The sequence below is a fragment of the Camelus bactrianus genome, chromosome 6, assembly GCF_048773025.1.
Source record: "Camelus bactrianus isolate YW-2024 breed Bactrian camel chromosome 6, ASM4877302v1, whole genome shotgun sequence".
Taxonomy (NCBI): Eukaryota; Metazoa; Chordata; class Mammalia; order Artiodactyla; family Camelidae; genus Camelus; species Camelus bactrianus.
Genome location: NC_133544.1, coordinates 9227935 through 9233974, shown reverse-complemented (window position 1 = coordinate 9233974; position 6040 = coordinate 9227935). Strand labels below are relative to the sequence as shown.

Genomic DNA, 6040 nt, shown 5'->3' with positions numbered 1-6040 from the left:
CGTTGTCCAGATACGCAGTTCGACTCAGAACATTACCGAGGTCCTCTTCAAGGGAAGAAGAAAGATAAAGAGAATCTTGATAGTATTTCCTTATCTGCAATATCTTTGAAAGCCCTTTTATCTTGCATTAGTATCTCCACATGCACATGAGGACATTAAGTGATCACACAGATGGTAAGAAAGTAGCAGGAGTATCATGCAAACCCAAATCTGCCCAAAGCCTGTGTTCTTTCCACTCCACACCCAGGGAGGCGAGGAGGAGTTGCCGTAGGATGGAAATTTCCAGCGAGGGCTTTCAAGTCACCAAGACTTTCATCTGTTAGTTTGCTTGGCCAGGTGTTTTGACCTCCCCTGATGCCCGGTTTTTCCGTCTATAATATGGAGCTCCGAGTAGCCCTAGCCACATAAATTGTGGGGACTAAAGAAGCTAACTGTGAGTGGCTTTAGCGAGCATGATGGCCTGGAGGATGATGCGACGTGGAAACACACGGGCCTAAGTAATTCACAGAAGTTGGACTCTGTAGGTAGAGGAAGACACTTTATGTTGCTTATATTTTTCTTTACGTGCACATGAGAGTGTGATCTATGGAGACATAAGCCTCAAGATCTCATCACCTAAGAATGAAGGCGCTAAGTGGCTTTGTTTGCACAGACACCCGTGAAATCGTAACCTGGTGCTTAGCACACCATGGTGGAGTTAATTAAGAGATATGGTGAAATGATGTATCACCTCACTCTGGTCAGAATGGCCATCACTAAGAAATCCACAAACGATAAATGCTAGAGAGGGTGTGGAAAAAAGGGAGCCCTCTTACACTGTTGGTGGGAATGTAGTTTGGTGCAGCCATGATGGAAAACAGAATGGAGATTCCATAAAAAACTATAAGTAGAGTTATCGTATGATCCGCCAATCCCACTTCTGGGCATATATCTAGAGGGAACTCTAATTCAAAAAGGTACATGCACCCCAATGTTCATAGCAGCACAACTTACAATAGCCAAGACATGGAAACAACCTAAATGTCCATTAACAGATGACTGGGTAAAGAAGTTGTGGTATATTTATACAATGGGATACTACTCAGCCACAAGAAAGAATAAAATAATGCCATTTGCAGTAACATGGACAGATCTGGAGATTATACTAAGTGAAGTAAGTCATACAGAGAAAGACAAATATCATATGACATCACTTATATGTGGAATCTGAAAAAAATGACACAAATGAACTTATTTACAAAATAGAAGCAGACTCATAGACCTAGAAAACAAAGTTACACTTACCAAAGGGGAAGGAGGAGGAGGGATAAATTAAGAGTTTGGGATTAGCCAATACAAACTACTGTATATAAAATAGATAAGAAACAAGGTCCTACTGTAGAGCACAGGGAGCTATATTCAGTATCTGGTAATAACCTACTATGAAAAAGAATATGTATACATGTATATAACTGAATCACTATGCTGTGCACCAGAAATTAATACAACATGTAAATCAACTATAGTTCAATTAAAAAAGAGAGAGAAAGACGGTGAACAGGTGAAACCAGGATTTGACCCAGGTGCCTGACTCTGAATAGATGAGAGCAGCTGGCTGCCTTCTAGACCTTTCTGCATCCCATGGGCTCTGCTGAGCCTAGCTGAGAAAGGGTTGGTGGCAGCACTTTGTAAATTGCCCCAGGCGGTGTCCCCACCCTCCCCCTTTGCATGACTTAGGGAGAGAGGAGCGTGAAGAAGCTGGGCTGACCCCAGGTGTGGGATGTGGCCAAATCCCATTAGCTCTCTTCCTCTTTGCAAGAGGGCTGTGCGGGGCTGGAGTGCCCACCTGGGCCTGGGAGCCGGATGGCACAGGCCAACTGACAACCAGGCCAACTGCCCAGAGCTGGGAATCCGGCCCAGCAAGCCTGCTTCCAGCAATGGAAGAATGTGCTGGAAATCCAGGTAATGCCACTTATGGCTTGGGACATGGGGAGCTTTCTGCTGAGCAGCAGGCCCTCTGTGAGAAGTTGCTGACCACTGGCCTCCTGGGCTGGGGTAATGACGGGTGGGTCCCCCGCAGCCTTCCCTGCACCTCTCTGAGGGGGTTTCTGCTGGAGGGGACCCTGTTGAGTAGCTTGGCTCTCTGATCCTGGCTCCAAAAACTTTGTGTAAGTAACGAGTTCCCTGAAACACCAAAGAAACACCTTCCAGTTTGAGTCAGTTATCCACTCCCCAGGGTCCAGTGGAGTCTGCACCCCATCGGGGCTCACCCCCAGCCCACGTAGCAGTTTGCATTTCCTTCTCTCTCGTGGGCTCAGGTCCCCTAGAGGGTGGAAAGTCCACAGATTTCTGAGTCAGACTGACCTGGGTTCAGGTGTCCCCTCTGCCACTTGAAGCCATAAGATTGTGGATGAACCCCCTGAAGTTCGATTCAGACTCGCTGCACTAAAATGGGAATAAAGCCACACCTGCTAGAGCTGGGGCAGAGTTACGGCTGACAATGGCACTGGTGGCAGCATTCAGCATCCCTTTGGGGTTAGGGTTACAGGGTCTACTTGGGTCCGGCTTGGGTCTAGAGTGAGGTCAGAGTTCAGGGCCACCACTGGGAGCTTGATGAATCTTAGAGCGAGTTGGGATGGACCTCAGTGGCTGTGCCTCTCCCAGAATTGCTGTAGAGCTAGGAGGCCACTCAGAATAAGACCTTGGCATTCACGGTATTTCATCAATTCTGAGATGCACTTTTTTGTTATTCGTGTGCAAATAGATCCGATGTTAGGGTTTGACTTATGCCTATGGTGAGCCGTAGTTCAACTGGCAGCACATTGGTCTTTCCTTGTACACGTAAAATAATGGCGCGGCCGACGTCCCATGGCCTCTCTGGTTGGGAGAAACACTCTGTACTGTTGCTCTTGAGCCACCGGCCCTCTGCTGGTACATCAGTTTGCTCAGATGAGTCACCCAGCAAACCCTTCTGCTGTGCCTGAGGGCTCCGTCCCGACTCCAGCATGTGTCACATGGCATTTTCTGCTAACTACATTCATATTCATTCAGATTTTTCTTTTTTAAAAAAAATTTTGAAACAAGGAGATAATTCAGTTTATTTGTTTTAATGGAGGCACTGGGGATTGAACCCAGGACCTTGTGCATGCCAAGCACACGCTCTACCCCTGAGCTATATGCTCCCACCCCCTACATTCATCTTCTTTTATCCTCTTTGTATAAGCTCCTCTGGGGAAGGAACTGGTCTTCCTCTTTCCTCCATCCCCACAGGTTCTGGTCCCCCAGTGCCAGGGGTCTGAAATGACCCATGGAGTTAGTAAAAGCTGCCATTCATTGGGCACTTAAATAAACAAGGTATTTGCCAGAGGCCTTGTGTTTATAATCTCATTGACTCCTCCAAATAGCCCTCAGAGGGGGGTGTTATTATTATTATTACCCCAATTGATAGATGAGGAAACTGAGGCACAGAGAGCTTAAGGGGTTTATTCAAGGTCACTTTTTCAATAATGTTCTTGGGGTGTCTTTAAAGATAAATTTGAAAAATTGCTTTATCACAATATAATTCACATATCCCATACAGTTTACCCAGTTAAAGTGTACACTGATTTTTAGTATATCCACAAGATTGCATAACCATCAGCACCATCTAATTTCAGAACATTTTCATCATCCCATAAAGAAATCACATACCCATTAGCAATCAGTCATGCTCTCCTCCCCAAAGCCCCTGGCAAACACTAATCCACTTTCTATTTTTATAGATTTTCCTGTTTTAAACATTTCATATATATGGAATCATGTGGTATGTGACCTTTTGTGTCTGGCTTCCTTCACTTAGCATAATGTTTTCAAGGTTCCTCTATGTTGTAACATGTGTCATTCTCTTTTAAGGCTAATAGTCCATTGTCTAGATAGAGCACGTTTGGTTTATCCAGTGGTCAGTTGATGGACATTTGGGTCGTTTGCATCTTTTGGCTATTTTGACTAATGCTGCCGTGAATATTTGTGTGCAGGTCTTTGTGTGGACACAGGTTTTTGTTTGGAGTCGGGTATATGGGTCATATGATAACTCTCTATTTAACCATTTAAGGAATGCCAGACTGTTTCCAAAGTGGCTGTACTATTTTACCCATTCCCACCAGCAACGTATGTGGGTTTCAGTTTTTCCCCGTTCTCACCAGCACTTGTTATTGTCTTTGTTAACAGTAGTTATCCTAGTGGTGTGAAATGGCATCTTATTGTACTTTTGACTTGCATTTTCCTAACGACTAATGATGATAAGCATTTATTTATGTGCTTATTGGCCATTTGCATATTTTCCTTAAAGAAATCATCTATTTGCCTCTTTTGCCCATTTTTAAATTGGGTTGTTTGTATTTTTGTTGTTGAGTTGTAAGAACTCTTTATATAGTCAGGACACAAGTCCCTTGTCAGATATGCGATTTGTAAACCTTTTCTCTCTTTCTGTGGGTTCTTTTTACTTTCTTAATAGTGCCAAAAATTATTTCCAAAGTGGTTGTATCATTTTGCATTCCCCTCAGTGATGAATACTTACATATTTTTTAACCTTTATTTACCAGTTTTCAGACTAATAAGGTGATTCCTAGTTATACTCCAAGAAAGACCCAGTGCGTTCTTTTTTCCCCCCTTTCCTTGAGTGTCACAAATTCATGGATTTAAATTTATTTTATGTGTTTCAGTGTAGTGAAATTAATTTTCTTATTGATGCTCACATTTTCCATCTTTTGTTAATAGGAATCTTTCCAGATTTGCTCCTGAGTCCCAAATTGACATGGCCACAGTAGTCTTTCCTTTTCTTTCTTTCTTTTCTTCTTCTTCTTTTTGTTTTAAATTAAGGAAGGCAGGTAGGTTTTTGAATTCTTCCCATTGTGAGCTCGAACTAGGTATGTAGGTATCCTTCCTAAAGACATTCCCCTAATCCTGCTCCCTCTTAAGACCAAACTGCCCCCACCTCAACCCAGGACCACTCTCCTCCCAGCAGTGCACCCAGCAACGCAGAAGCCTGCCGTCCAGAGATGCAGCCTGCAGGCCAGAACCCTCATGGCCTTTCTCTTCACTGGCCTCTGCCCCCAGCTGCTCATGTGTGCCTGGCCATAGAGGAGCAGCCAGTATGTGCGTGGCTGTGTAGTGCAGGAGGGGCCAGGAGCAGCAATTGAGCAGATCAGATGTGGGTCTGGGGTGGGTGGACATGGTGGCAGGACCAGTCATGGCTCATGGATGGAACCATTGGACCCTGTGTCCTTCATTAATTCTTCTGTGCACGCTTTCTGTTCATGATATCTCTAGGGGCAGTTTCCAGCATGTCCTCAAGGCTCCCTACCTGAATGTGGTCCTTATCTAGGACTTCATTCAGCTCGCAGTCCTACAGTGCTCTGAGATGCTCTTCTTTCCTCCTTCCTCCTTCCTCCTCCTCCTTCTTCTCCGCCTCCTCTTCCTTCTTCTTCTTTCCCTTCCTCCCCTCCCCCCCCTTTTCTTCTTTTTTTCTTATTTTTTAGATGGAGGTACTGGGGACTTGGGGATTGATCTCAGGACCTTGTGCATGCTAAGCATGAGCTTTACCACTGAGCTACACCCCACCCCTCCCCGGATGCTCTTCCGCCCCTTGACAGGCTGGAGATCCTTGTTCTGGGTGAACCATTCCAGGTGGTGGCCCACAGCCCTATGTGGGCCACAGGGACTGTGACACAGCTGTGCACCACGGCCCAAAGCACAGGCCACAGGACATCAGCATTGCAGCGCACATTCCTCCACCTGCCTGGTCCTCCACCACGTGTCCCCTCCAAGTGCAGTGCCCAGACCTCGCCCTGGGACTCCGCTCACCCGGACCCAGGAATCTTTCAAAGCTGCCTTGCTTTCTTGTATGACATGATGTTCCAGAATCATCTTATTCATTTCCTGCCTGACCTGGAATCAACAACCATCCCTGGTTTCTTTAAGTGAGAAGCAGCATTTAGAGACCACAGCCTGGGTACTGGGTGCTCGTTTATACTGGCTGGATATGGTTTCTAGGCCTTTTCAGTGGGTCTAGAGTTAACAGAGT

The 6040-nt window shown here is 45.5% G+C and overlaps 1 non-coding gene across 1 annotated transcript; it reads right to left on the bottom strand.

Moving 5' to 3' along the window:
• Positions 1-3089: 3089 nt before the first annotated feature.
• On the bottom strand, positions 3090-3163 carry TRNAA-GGC (transfer RNA alanine (anticodon GGC)). Its single transcript has one exon. It is a non-coding gene; the product is annotated as a tRNA-Ala (tRNA).
• Between the last annotated feature and the right edge of the window lie 2877 nt (positions 3164-6040).